Source organism: Lemur catta, chromosome 4, assembly GCF_020740605.2.
Source record: "Lemur catta isolate mLemCat1 chromosome 4, mLemCat1.pri, whole genome shotgun sequence".
NCBI classification, from domain to species: Eukaryota; Metazoa; Chordata; class Mammalia; order Primates; family Lemuridae; genus Lemur; species Lemur catta.
In genome coordinates, this window is record NC_059131.1 from 116,469,118 (window position 1) to 116,483,796 (window position 14,679).

Sequence of the window (14,679 nt, forward strand, 5' to 3'; positions counted from 1 at the left end):
TATACTATGGAAATCTCTAAACTTGTCTGCGTCCTCCTTTCCCACTTTGCGTAAGTGTGCAAGTAAGGGAAAATCGAGCTCTAATACTCTTTCGAAGGGCTTTTATGTCACGAACTAATGAAAACAAAAGAAGGTCAGAGTCTGGGAGCTTCTAGAGAGGTATCCGACACAAATAACACCTCCGTGTCATTCACGAGCTCGCTCCACCCTTGCATGATTTGTGATCACCTTTGTAAAATGTGACTTTCCTGTGTCCCCCTGGGCAGGTGTGAAAGCCTGGAGCTGGACAGCCAGATCCGGGCTCTGATTGAGAGAAATGCTTCTGGTGCAAAGCGGGTCACCACGGAGGCCGGGCCGAGTCGCAGAAGTTCCTGTTCTGCAAAGGTAAGAGAGAGAATGCCTTCCTTCCGCTGCGTCTCAATGTGCCCTTCCATAGTTTACTCACCGAGAAGAATCTGTGGGGACAGTCCCCAAATCATTTACAGTCAGTCTCGTACTTCCTTGTCGCCCGAAGTGGAGCCCTATAAACCTTCTCGCACCCAGTCACTTCCTGTCACTAAAGAGCTCCTTCAGCACACGGCACCTTCCAGCTGAAAGTGCTCCGGCAGCTGTGACCACAGGAGAACGAGGAAGAGATCACGCTATTAGAAAGAATGTTGAACACAGTGACAACTCTTTCCTCGGGAGGAAGTAACCCAGTTTGAGTAAACCCATTCAAATTGGGTTACTAAAATCAGCCCAAACGCTGTTTTTGTGTAGTTGCTGTTTCTGTTTCTGTTTTGTTTTGTTTTAAGAAAAGAAAACAGGTTGTACTGATTAAAGGAGTTGTTTGACTTTGGACTTCCTCCTGTTTGAGGAGCTGGATGTCTATGGTGCTTCAAAGAAGCAAATAAAATGCAAGGGTAAGCTCACGCTAGGAACTTTGTGAACCACTTTCTAGAAATGCATCCTAAATTAACAACAGGAACTCAGACTCCATGGTCCTCCTGAGTAGAAACCATCTTTAGTGATTATTACAAAAAAATCTAATGAGTAGATTGACAGCGTGGCTGGCATTAAAAAAATGAAATAATTTATACTTCTGTTTAAAAGTATCTTTAGTTCTTTCTAAAGTAATTCACGCTCATTGTAGGCAATGAATAAACAACAGAATATTGCATGGGACATATGTCTACAAAAAAAAAATTGTTGTCTATAAGAAATTCAAATTTATCTAGATGTCCTGTACTTTTCTGGCAACTTCAGTGTGGAGGCGTCAGGGTTTCAATAACGTACCCTGTGACACTGCCATTGGCACAGATGTAATCTACCCTGGTGGTCTTTTCATCGGTCTCTCTCCTCGGTAGCAGCCACTTAAGCTTCCAGCACATCTCCTGACCTTGGGTCCATGTACTTTGTGTTCAATTTGACGTCGAGCCTTCCTCAAATCCACTCAACCTCAGTTAGCCACTTCTGCATCCTTTCCCAGGAACACAGGAAATGTCTGGCTCTACTTCCACACCACTCTGGGGGGTGAGTTGTCTCAGGACCTCTCTACCTGGACGTGTCACTAGGCCCCATCACAGCTGTGCATCCCGCCGGTAAGGGGAAATTGGGAAATTCTCTGCAAGACGCACCTTTCCTGGAAGGCTGAAGCTGGCTCTGCTGTTTGAGATTCAATCTGGGCAGTTCGACAGGTGATGGATGAGTCCCTACAAGTAGGGGGGTAGGGCTTAGTCTCCTCATGAGGACTGAGTGACATTCAGGCAGTACTCTTCTCCCTTCACCCCACCCTTTTTTTTTGTTTTTTAGACAGACTCTCGCTCAAAAGGAATTAACAAAAGGAATTAACTTTTAAATTTTTAAAAAAATTATTTTGAAAACACTAGTTCTTGCAATTCAAAGGTTTGGGCCGGGTTGTTTTTCCTTCTCTAATGAGCAGTTTTAGTGTTGATAAAGTGTCAATCTCCAGGAAATTTCTGCTTCCATCCCCTAAAGTCAGACCCTGTGTGAGCTGTAACTTTTAGAACTCTGAATGAGCAATTTGATTCCCACCTATAGTTTTGAATACTGCCTTAAGGCCACGTCATTCCTTCTTGGCTCAAGTGTATCCCCAAAACAGACCAAGAAACCAGCAGGAAGTAAACACACAGGCACACTAGCCAAAAGTCTATAAATTGGGTGCCTGGGTATTCAGCTAGTCATCCATGTGTTCATTCAGCAAAACGTGTTGAGCACCTGGCGTGGGCCAGGCAGCCTGTGGCCGAGGTTCTGTGGATGCCACGGTGAAGACAGGAACATAGAAACACAGAATTGTTTTTTTTTTTGTTTGTTTGTTTGTTTTTTGAGACAGAGTCTCGCTCTGTTGCCCGGGCTACAGTGCTGTGGCGTCAGCCTAGCTCACGGCAACCTCAAACTCCTGACCTCGAGTGATCCTCCTGCCTCAGCCTCCCGAGCAGCTGGGACTACAGGCATGTGCCACCATGCCCGGCTAATTTTTTTTTTCTATATATATTTTAGTTGGCCAGATAATTTCTTTCTATTTTTTTAGTAGAGATGGGGTGTTGCTCTTGCTCAGGCTGGTCTCGAACTCCTGAGCTCAAAGGATCCGCCTGCCTTGGCCTCCCAGAGTGCTAGGATTACAGGCATGAGCTGCCATGCCCAGCCCAAAGATAGTCTTAAACTTGAAAGCCAAGTTTAACCTTTCTGCCAATAAAGAAGATGAGATTAGCAAACAATGCCCTTTTTTTTTTGCAATAAATTATTTTCTCTTTTAGGTGCATAAGAACTGGTAGCACTTACAGAATTATGGATGACTCATTAAGTTCGACAAATCTAAACTCACATTTAGAAGGCATTGCCAGAAAACTTTGCCATTAGGGAAACAAGTAACCGAGCTGTCAAACAGTCAACAGTTACCTAACTGCTCTGGGAAGCACAATGAATTTATAGCAGTTCGACTACTGAGGAAAGACTTGGATTGCCCAGGCTTTCTGCGGTGGTGAACTTCCTCTCTCCAGTGGGAGAAACTGCCAGTAAAGGAAGAATGATGATTTACATACCAGAGCAAGGCTGATCTGCCACAGGTCTTAGTCAGAGCCTGCCCATTTGAGACATCCTGGGAAATCCCCATTTGGAAGAGAAGAAAAGTTAAAATCACAGCTACTGTGCTTATAATCTTATTTTGTGTAACTCATATCCAGAGTTACTTCTGTTTATTTTTAATGAAAAACTATCACTGTTATCTTCTATCATGAGTTAACTGCGGAGTATGTTTTTTAAATTTTGTATATTTGCTCTCACCCTAAAAGATACCATAAGAGACTTTTTTTCCCCTTTTTTTCCCACTGCTTTCCAAGACTCCAGGAAAAACAGCTTCCATGGCACATCTTGTACAGGAAACTTCTAGAATGAGTGCTGCGGAAAGTTCTATGGAGCATGCAGAGGTAAGAACACATTTCTAGGGGATGAATTGAGCACACCTGGCATTGGTAGCATTCCTAGCAGTTAATTGTGCATTGATTAATAGGAGTAGAAACAGCTAGTTTGCTTTTTTTTTAGCTAAGATGTGCTCTATATTTTTAATCAATGTTATTTAACACAGAAAAAGTATCTGGGTAACTGGTGCATTGCTTTTACCCTCTCTGGGCTACATTTCTTCTTTTACAAAATGAGAGGATTAAATCTGTCAAAATTACTTTTGGCCTCCCAACTCCATGGGTTCCATATTTTGCTCTTGATTTATAGGAATTTAGTTCAATATAAAATGTAAAAAGAATATTGGTCTGGTTAGAGATAGAACATATTATAGCAATAGAGTATCTATAGTAAAATTTTTACATATTTACAACTGATATCAGTATTCTTCTTCAGTTATTGCAATAGATACTTGCTAATAATGAATGAAGTAAAGTGCTTTCTTAAAGTTTTTTTTTTTTTTGAGATAATCAAGGTATAATGGGAAACCAGGTGGAACTCTTTTGTTCATTTAGGTATTTAATGTAGTAGTGTCAGACCTTAAATATACTAGAAGTTGGTACGGCTGTTATGGTAGAGAAAGGAATGCCCAGCTACTTTGAACACAGATTATACTTCACAAGGAGTAACCATAGGGAATTATTTACAGGGAATAATTGCTCTGTAAGCAGATGCTTACTAGAACCAGTGACTAAAAATCTTTATTAGATACCTTCACTAGCAACTGGAAAGCAAAGTAAATACAAATGAAAAGTGACCACAAACCTTTGTGTTTGATTTATTTCACTTCATTTTAATACACACCTGAGACATATGAACCAGAGTAAAATGTTGCTTAATCGCCAGTGAAACTCCTAGTGACACATTCACGGCTTACGGGCCATTCCGATTCACTGTGCCATCTACCTTCCCTCCCTCTTTCCTCTCCCGCTTATACCTGTGCATACTTCTGAATTTCAGAAATTAGTACTCCTACAGTTACAAATAGATTCTCTTGCAGATTTAGTAACTAGCTTTTCAGTAATCCTTGTTTATAAAATAAAAATCAAGGGTCAAATATTTTACACTTTTCTTCCAGAGAAAATTAGTTATGAAGGTTAAAAAAAAAAAAAAAAAAACACTGGCTGGGTGCGGTGGCTCACGTCTGTAATCCCAGCACTCTGGGAGGCCGAGGAGGGAGGATGGCTCAGGTTCAGGAGTTCGAGACCAGCCTGAGCAAGAGTGAGACCCCCGTCTCTACTAAAAAAATAGAAAGAAATTAGCTGGACAACTAAAAATATATGTAGAAAAAATTAGCCGGGCATGGTGGCGCATGCCTGTAGTCCCAGCTACTCGGGAGGCTGAGGCAGGAGGATCGCTTGGGCCCAGGAGTTTGAGGTTGCTGTGAGCGAGGTTGCTGGTGGCAAGTTAGGCAGATGGTGGTTTCCGGAGCTTTTGAGCTTTCTTTAAATGAATACTCCCCCTTCTGAAAAAAATACGTCTAAAAAGAAAGGTGGTTAAATTTTTCATTATGCCAATAATTTATAATCAATCTAAATTTGTAATCTAGTGGCTTTACTCAAGGAGCTGACTAAAGTTACAAGGTACCAGATAATCTATGCCCACCTCCATAACATACTTGTGTCATGGTCATTAAAGTATTTTTGGTTTGGTTTGGTTTGGTTTTGGGTGTTTTTTTTCTTTTGTTTGTTTTTTGTTTTTTTAGAGACAGAGTCTCCCTCTGTCACCCAGGCTAGAGTGCAGTGGCCTAATCATAGTTCACTGTAACCTCGGACTCCCACCTCAAGCAATGCTCCTGCCTTAGCCTTCAGAATAGCTGGGACTACAGGCGTGTGCCACTATGCACTGCTATAGTTTTTATTTTTTATTTTTTTTGACACAGGGTCTCGCAATGTTGCCCAGGCTAGTGCTAGGATTACAAGTGTGAACCACCACATTTGCAATCAAAGTAATTAACTTATTTAGTTCTGGAATCAACTTGCCACATTTTAGCTGTATGTGTTCTTTATTCTTGATGGTTCTATCACTCCTCTGACTTTTGCTAGGGCTACTCTTCAGAATCTCACTCACATACATGTTCATGGGCACAACTATAAAAATGACTTCTTAGAAATGTATACTATGTAAATGCCTAAAATGTACCCATGAAACTTACATGATTTCTATAAGCCATCATACTCTGAATTGTCATTTTTTTTTGGAAAAGATTGAAATCCAAATTCATGAAATTTTAAATTCTAATCTCTGGCTTGCCCATTGCAGTATATAGATACACTTATAATTTATTAGAGAATCATTTGGGTAACTAATCCATATAAAGGAGTTTAAAATATAATATGAAGCTGATTCATCAACAAGTTACTATGAAGGACTTAGAGTGTGAGGATTTTTACTGCTAGAATCAGGTATTTTTATAAATCATGACATGAGAGTTGGCCAAATGCATGAGGTTTGTGAAGGACAGTATTTCTCCTGCTTATTTTGTAGACTTTTGTTTCAATCTTCCTTTTTTCTTTGTCCTCAGTGTGCTCAATCATCAAGAAGAACGAACTTGACAAATTCTCTTGAACAAAAGATAAGGTGCTTGGAAAAACAGAGAAAAGAGGTAATTTAGAAATATTAGTTGAAACCACATGTGTCGTAGATTAACACTCAAAATAAAATAGTGTAGCACCTCGTGCTTTTTATTTTTATCAGGTCACAGTATTTACCTCTAGGATACTAGTCTGCACATTTTGAAAACAAGTGGTTTTTTCTTATTCACCCACATATCTTGTACTTGGTCTCTCAGTGTTTGTGCAATGATGAATGAGAAATAACAAAGACATAAATCTGGTAATTATAATACTAATTTTCTGAAAACTTAGATCTTTCTTTCACATGGACCACGTGAGCTTATCACCTGTACCCTTTATGCCTTGCAGCTTGACACACCTTGAAACTCAAACTGTCAAAGGCTTCATAAGTACAGTTGACTTGTAATTTTGTAATTTCTTTTCTAACCCATTCTATGTATTATTTAATACATCTTTCATTTCTTCTGTAGTGCCTTCTATTCCTCTTTGATACTGCATTGAATATTGTGCCCATCTGGAAAATTACTGAACTATGGCAGAGTAATGTTGTTATAGCATAGAAATGTGAATCCCTAAAATGCCAGCAGATCAGGTATATTTATATAATAATATTATATAGTCTTATGCTAAATAACCATATCTATTTCCAGTGTAAGATGTATCTAGTAACTGCCACTCTGGATTAGGTATTTTGTCCTTTAATTAGGAGAAGGCCTTGCTATTTTTTAGTCACGCGACTTATCTTCTCAGTGTCTGTTCCATATTGATAAGTGCTGGAATTTCTCTTAATGTAGGAAGCTGTGAGCTTCCCCTACAAAAATACTAAAACACAGATCATAGTGTTCTTTCTACCTTCTAATTAGCAGATAGTTTTAAGATCCTTAAATTATTTGCTGCCTCACATTTTTCTAAATATTTTCTTAGGATGAAACTGTTATTCCTTGAAATCTATACCTTCAAAAAGGTGATATCCATTTGGGCATATATCACAAATCATGTGTTAATCTTTTAAAGCACATTATTCCAAGCCAATGATTATCAGTTAATGGAGTCTAGGATTTGTTAATATAAATTTTGCTTTAAAAGAACTGGAAAAAATATTTCATTATAATGATCAGTGTAAACACATAGACCAATATGGAAAGGTTTGGAGGAAGACGCTTCATACATTAATAAATCTTACCAAAAGCTATCATTTCTTATAGACTTTTAACAGATTCTGATTGGATTAAACAAAGAAGATGAAAATTCAAATACTTAAGACAAGTTAATAGTTGCTGATAAACTGTTCAACTGATTTGTCAAGATACATCTAAGACTTAATAGTTGTTCATACATGGATCAATTCCTAAAAGATGATTCTAACGAGAGAGTGTGTCCAATTAAATTATCCTCGCCCAATCAAAACTTGATGGAAGGAATCTCATCCTCACTCATGGTTTCCAAAAAAATCTCAGTAAGGTCACAAAGTGATTTCATTGTAGCCAAATTTCCAGATAGGCGGGCATTCTTTTTTTGATTCATCAAATTTTAATCATTTCAGCTCCTGGAAGTTAACCAGCAATGGGATCAGCAATTTAGAAGTATGAAAAAGTTGTATGAAAGAAAGGTGAGCGCCTCTGTTTGGTCTTTTCTTGAAACCAATCGCCCTGGTGGAGCCAAGAGCATCAGGACTCACCGGCGGGAGCCGCCTGCTGAAAAGCGAGGGAGGGGTGCTGAGTACGTTGTTGGCCTCTCGGTATTGACGATTAACCATCAGCGTCAGCGAATTATCTTGAGGGGGCTACAGAAATGTGCTAAAAATAGCCCCCAGCAGCATCTCGGGATTTTTACGCCCATTTATCGCCCATTTATCACGGTCCATCGAGAGTCCGGCCTCAGCTGTGCTGTCGATACCTGCAGCCATCAGCGCCCAAGTTACAGGTGCAGCGAGAAATGTTTAAAGTTCACACGGTTCTAGGCAAGTCTAGCTCTAATTAATCAATTAGAGAGCAAAAGCTGGTCTCCATGGAAACAAACGGTGGCGACAGTGAAAGTGGGAGGACAAACGGGGCACCCCCTCTTCCCTCTAAAGCACATTTGCCCTCAAGGAGCTTTTGCTCTGGTGAGGAAGGAACTTTTTGGACAAAATCTCCTTTCATAGGTCAAAGGCAATTTATAACTTAAAATCATTCTGTCCTCCAAAAGGGAAAGCGAGTTCCCCTATATAAAGGAAACTCGACCACACGTGAGGAAGAGCAGCATTCGTCCCTTTATTTCCCAGCAGGATGCCCACCAGTGCTCAATTGAAAGGTGCGGTGTCTGCGGGGCGGGAGTTCGCGCCCGTCCCGGGGGCCGCGCCGTCTGGGAGGCCCCGGCCGCCGTCGGTCCGTCCTGCGGGGCGTCGGATTAAAGGCCGCGCCCGTCTCTCTCCGTGCGGGCATGTTCCGCCAGCTGCGACGCCCGCTGGCTTTCCCAGACCGTGCCAGGCCACCCGGAGAGCCGAGAGCAGCGTGACCAACCTGGGGACGCGGCCCCAGCGGTCGACCCCGCGGGCTGAGCCGGGGAGGCGGGAAGCGCGAGGCCGTGCGGGGACAGGCGCGTGCGCCGCGGACTGTCTCCCTCAGTCGCTGAGTCGCGCCCGGCGGGGACGGGGCGTGTCCGTCGCCGCGAGCGCGGGCTCGGCGGCGACCGTCTGTGAACACCTCCCCAGGTCGCGGAGCTGAGGACGAAACTGGATGCCGCGGAAGGACGGCTGGGCGCGCCGGATGGGGAGCGACGGCAGCAGCGCCTGAGAGACGGCGACGGGCCGTGCGGCCCCGCCCGGAACCCGCCGCGCGAGGAAGTGGGCGGGCGCCGGACGGTCGTAGCGGGGCTTCCTGTGGAAACCCCGTCAGGGCGACGGCGGCTGGCGCGGGGTGGGGGGGGCGGGGCGGAGGGCGGGCGGGGGAGGGGAGGCGCCGGGCTCGGCCCTCATCGTGCGCAGGCGCGGATGGCCGCAGGCCCGCCGGGAGGGCGCCGGCCCCCGGGACGCTTCGGGCTCGGCGAAAGTTACTTTTCCTTTTATTCATAGTTATTATTTTTATTACTGGCATTAATAATAATATAGCAATGCCTCGTATTTGTACAAGACAGCTTACAGAGACTTTACAAACAGCTAATGCGTTTGTAATCATAAAAAACAACACTTTTCGAAGCACTTCGGCCTCATCGTCTCCTTTAGCACTCTCAGCCCGCCTGGGAGGGAAATGTGACTTTTGCTGCAGGAACTACGAGGAGGCCGAGGCTGCAGAGGGTGACCCGCGCGGAGGGGGGACTCGAACCCGGTTCCCGGATGCTGAGCCTCCGGCAGTCCCTGCCGCAACCTGGGTAGAGACGATTGAGACGGCAGTTTCTCCTGAAATAGATCCTTCCCTCCCCCCCTCCCCCGGTTTTACTTTCAATTACTGGACTTCCTGAATAGCGTAGAAACTGGGGAGGAGAAAGCCTTAAATACTAGCGGCCTCCAAGTAAGAGAAAACGCAAGGGTGGCTGTTCCGCGGTGGCGTCTGGCCACTGACGCTGCGAGGCGGTGGCGGTGGCCTAAGACCAGCGTGGCACGTGCTGGCCCGGGGGCTCTGGCTCGTGGGACGTGTTTGCCGCAGTGAGGAGGGAAAACGGATTGTGGCGACTCCCTTTCAGCCGGGTAGCCGGCATCTCCTTTTCCAATCACACCCTGACCGGGAATCTTTGTAATTAATTGTTTCCCTGTGCAGTTGGGACCGTTTTCTAGTTAGAATAATTTTCTCTTAAATTAGAAAATGATTGGTTCATTTTCTAAGTCTAGAGGCCATGCTGTTTAACTAAAAGCAAATAAAAAATGTTTGCATTTTTAATGACAATGAATTACCTAAAGTGGATTTTTAAAATTTAATAGTTGCGTTGGGAAAGATCAATTACTAAAATAACGTACTTTAACACATGTATTAGCTATTTTCTTATCTCGAGTTGCCTAAATTCTGCAATATTTATTTTACCTGGTTAAAATCTCAATCTCCTTAAGAATCCAATTTGCGTGACAAAACATTTGCTATCTGGCATCTAAAATTAAGAGATAGGGGACATTGTCTGAATCCAGAGCCTGTTAGTGTCTAAGCAGCTAACCTTCAGTCATTTAGTACACTAGACTTCTTGATAAAGATCTAAAAAATGGAACAGTGGTGGCAATTGAACTAGTTGATTTCTACCTTTTAAAAATAATAATCACAACAATGCAGTGCTCTGAATAATTACCTATAGTGAAGGGTCTTGTTTGCCCAAAAATTGTCTTCTCCCACTCTCTAGTACAGAGTGTTGCAGGATTGAGCTTTCAGATAGAGTATTATTTTGTTGCAATGACAGTTTTTTTCTTTTTAGGAGTTTCAGCTACTTTTCTGAATCACTTATCCATCACTTAGTATATGGGAACTTGTTTATTCTGCAGACCCATTTATTTGACTATTGAAAGTAAGACTTGGGGATCTTGATTTTTTTCCTAGGGTCACAAAACTTCTAAGCTACTCCACTAACTCTTGATAAAAGAAAGATTTCTTCAATCCTAACCTTGTCTTTCACCCAAAGGATATTGGTCAAATGGAATGTTCAGTGAAAATCTTGCAGGTTATGTTATTATTATATCTCAGAAGGGTGACCCTCTCAATCTACCATAGCAGCTGATATATCACTTTTTCTACAATATCGCATTTGACATTTACTGAGTTTGATTTTATTTTCTTGCTCTTTACCTCAGAAGGAAAAGGAAAGCCTAAATGAAGAATTGCATGAATTGAAGAAAGAAAATAAGCTTTTGAAGGAAAAAAAATGCTCTTGCAAACAAGAAGAAGGAACATTTAGAATGTGAAATAAGACGCCTCAATAAGGTATCAGGCCAGCCCAAGCATGGGAGATCAGAATGAGAGGTCCCTGTGTAAGGACACTTTCCTACTGAGAGTCACAACAAAATCTAGCCTGCAACATGGGTCCCAGCCTTGGGGGCTTGCACAAGACATTATCTGTAATTTTAGAAATAACTCATGTCTACAGCTTTCAGCCATACATGGATAAGGAGGCTTTAGGGAATTTATGTCCCTGCAAAGAATCATCATGAAAAAGAGAAGTGAAGAGAAATTATAGACTATAAGAACTGTTTTTTTTTTAGTTTGAAGAAGCACACAAAGCAAGTGGGTGTTTGCGAACAGTAACGTATCTCTTGGTCAACCACAAAAGCTTCCTGAGGAAACAAGCTGCTCTTTAAAATGATCACTAGAGCTGGGTGTGATGCCCACTATATGGAAGCATGCTAAATGCCAGACCCAAGGCTGAGATGGTGGCCCTCCCAAGTGCAAGCCTAAAACCCACTTTTATTGGGGGCAGGATGTAGGGGGGGGGGTCAGGAATAGTCAAGGCTTTTAGGAAAATGCAAGTGTTATAATAACTCCAACGTAATTCTTCAGAGGGGCAGCCTGTGAATTGCTGCAAAAGGATAATGCGTGTGTGTGTGTGTGTGTGTGTGTGTGTGTGTGTGTGTGGTTTTATGGACTAATTACTTATCAGGGGGAAGGGGTCGATGACTAGTTCAGGGGAAAAATAAAAATTCGTTTGCTCTTGACTTCCAAGCGCCAAGCCATGTGTGGAACATGGGAATGCTGTAGCACGTGGTTGAGTTGAGATACGCATCTCTCAACTAGCTATCTCATGACCAAAGCCATAGAAATTGTCTTTCTTCTGAAAGGAGAGTAGGTGTTTGGCCTTGAAAATGTGCTCAGACCCTGTGTTTTGGACTGAATGCCCATGGCTGTAGTTAACCAGAGTTCCCAGGTGTCATTTAAAGATCCTCAATGCTAAGCATGTGCCTGCATAGTTGATAGGATGCTTTGCAGATGTGACCCTGTATTAGATCTGTTTGTGGAACAAGTTATTCATCAGGAGAAAATGGCAAGGTGGAGATTGACTTCACAGGCAATGTACTTTATCCTCTAAAAAAGAAAAACAATGTTTAGACAGACAAATTTAGGGCAAATATGTATATTTTTCCTCCTATTCTCTGCTGGAAAATCTTCTGCAAATGAATTAGAGGAACTAATTAAGATTATATTAAAAATCCCTCACATTTTTGACACCATATTACAAGTTTTCTTATATTCTGTAGTTCATGTCCCTAAATGTGGGCACAAAGATATAAATCTCGTAGATATCAGAACAGCCAAGAATGCTGTTTTTTTGCTTATGTCCATGTGCACACTTCATCTTTATTTATCTGTATTTATAGTTCATAATTTTTTGAAGTTAGAAAAATAATAATTTTATAATTCTGGTGATTATAATCATAAAATATCAATGAGAAAAATTGATTTATGTAAACGCAGATATTTATACAAATGTCACCTCCCAAAGATAACTTTTCTGGCTATCCTAATTAAAATTACATACTCCTCATACTTCCTGCTTTAATTTTTCCTTGGAATTTGTTACTACCTAATATATGTTTAATGTCTTATATTTATTATCTTATTTGTTTTCTGTCTCTCAATCTTGATTACAAGCTACATAAGGCTAGGATTTTTGTACAGCTGTCTTCATTAAGCACTGTAGACACAGTGTCTAGGGACCACAATACGTTTAGGGGCCCATAAATGTTTACTGTCATTTAAAATCAAAAGAAAAAATAAACTTTTGTTGAATATATGTTTTCATATATATTTGCCTTTATAGCAAGGCAGTTGTAAAATATAATTTTAATACGTATTTTTATGGAGAAAGGGACTCACAAAGGCAACAGCACAATATGGTCCTGACTTTTTTTCTGTTTTGTGTACTGCCATATCTTGAGTGCCTAAACAGGGCCTTGCTTACAATAAGTTCTTAAATATTTGTTGAATGGGTAGATGAATGAATAGATGAATAAACAAATTTAATTAGCTAGTATGTAATATGTTCAATAGCCAATTCTAGACCCAAGATTTATGCTTTAATGAGCATAATACATTACTTATGGGCAGTGAGAAAAATAAAAGGACACTTAAAGCCAGAAGAGATTTTGTCCCACATGTCTGTTTACACCTTGAACTGTCACTTGAAAACATACATATTAAGTGATAGTTACGAAAAGAGATTTTTTTTCTCATTTAGCACATGTGTTAGAAGATCATGACGTGTAAGATGTTATTGTTCTTCTGTGTTACAATGAATATTTTTCTTTTCTTTTTTACCATTTTGATGTTACTCAAAATGTTGCTTTCAGCAGCGGACTGTGCACACCGTGCACCACAGCACGGAATTGGGGCCTGCCCTCCTTGTACAAGCTGACTGCCTGCTGACCCATTCACTCAGCAGAAATCTGTAATACGTCAGCCTAGTAATGAACTTGTGATTGTCAGAAGTTCACACAACTGTGTACTCAATCCAGTTTATTTGCTTTGAAGAAAATACCCAAGGGTTTTATTTTCATCCCTCTCTCCTGTTGGGGGTATGGCATGGTTGTATAGCAGAATATTACTCAAAACATCATTTGGGACATTTCTCAGCTTTTGAGAAACTCAGATTCTCAGACTCTACCCCCAGATCTGCTGATGCAGAATCTCAGACTGGCAGTGCCCAGGGATGGGCATGTTTGCTACCTCTCATGCTCCCTGAGGTCTGAGCATCATCTACAGAGTTAAATGTAATTAAACCAGAGAATCTAGAAAAAGGCGATAGATATGGTTTCCTTTCCTATTAGGTAGAGGTAGGTCCAACATCAAAGCCCCCCTAGGTAATAATGGGGATTGAATAGCATAAGCATTATCATGGAGAAAAGACAGAGATTCTGGGGAAAAAAATACATAATGCAAAAAATCAAAAAGAAGAAAGTTATTCAGTCCTGTAAGCAACATTAAAGATGAAATTCTACCTTGTGGGTGCATTTGAAATGATTGTAACTGTTATAAATGGATTCATGTGATGTGGTAAATCTTAGATCACCCGTGTGCTTATCTGCTACCACAGGCTCTTCAGGATGCCCTGAGCATCGAGTGTTCTTCATCTTCCGGGGATTGTTTGTGGAAGTCTGGAGAGCGCTGCCTTCAAGAGCTGAGGACAGAAATGGAAGTTCTCAAGCAGCAGGTGAGAAGCTGGAAGTGGCATGAACACAAGAAGACAGGGGTTTGTCACACTCCTTTGGACACTTGTTTTGCTGCTCAGAATATGTCAAAATTTTTTGCATTTATTTTAATTAGAATTATCTAATTTTACAGCTTGATAGGAAGACTATAGATCAGTTAGTTCGTTCCCACACTGTATAAAAGAGGGAATTGAGTGTCTGCTGGATTAAATGGCACGGCCAAGCTCACACAGTCAAAAGAGGGGTATGCTAATTAACCCTTGGGTGAGATTCTGTTAGCACTGGGTCTAGAGAGTTTCATGTAGAGATTATTTTTAAAATGCTGTTTTCTGTTTTTTTTTTTTTTGAAACAGAGTCTCGCTCTGTTGCCCGAGCTAGAGTGAGTGCTGTGGCGTCAGCCTAGCTCACAGCAACCTCAAATTCCTAGGCTCAAGCGATCCTCCTGCCTCAGCCTCCCAAGTAGCTGAGACTGCAGGCCTGCGCCACCATGCCCGGCTAATTTTATCTATATATATTTTTTAGTTGGCTAGATAATTTTCTTTCTATTTTTAG

At 41.5% G+C, this 14,679-nt stretch overlaps 1 pseudogene; it reads left to right on the forward strand.

The window, feature by feature from the left end:
* LOC123637406 overlaps positions 1-14,679 on the forward strand; it is a 62,171-nt pseudogene that overhangs the window by 23,410 nt on the left and 24,082 nt on the right.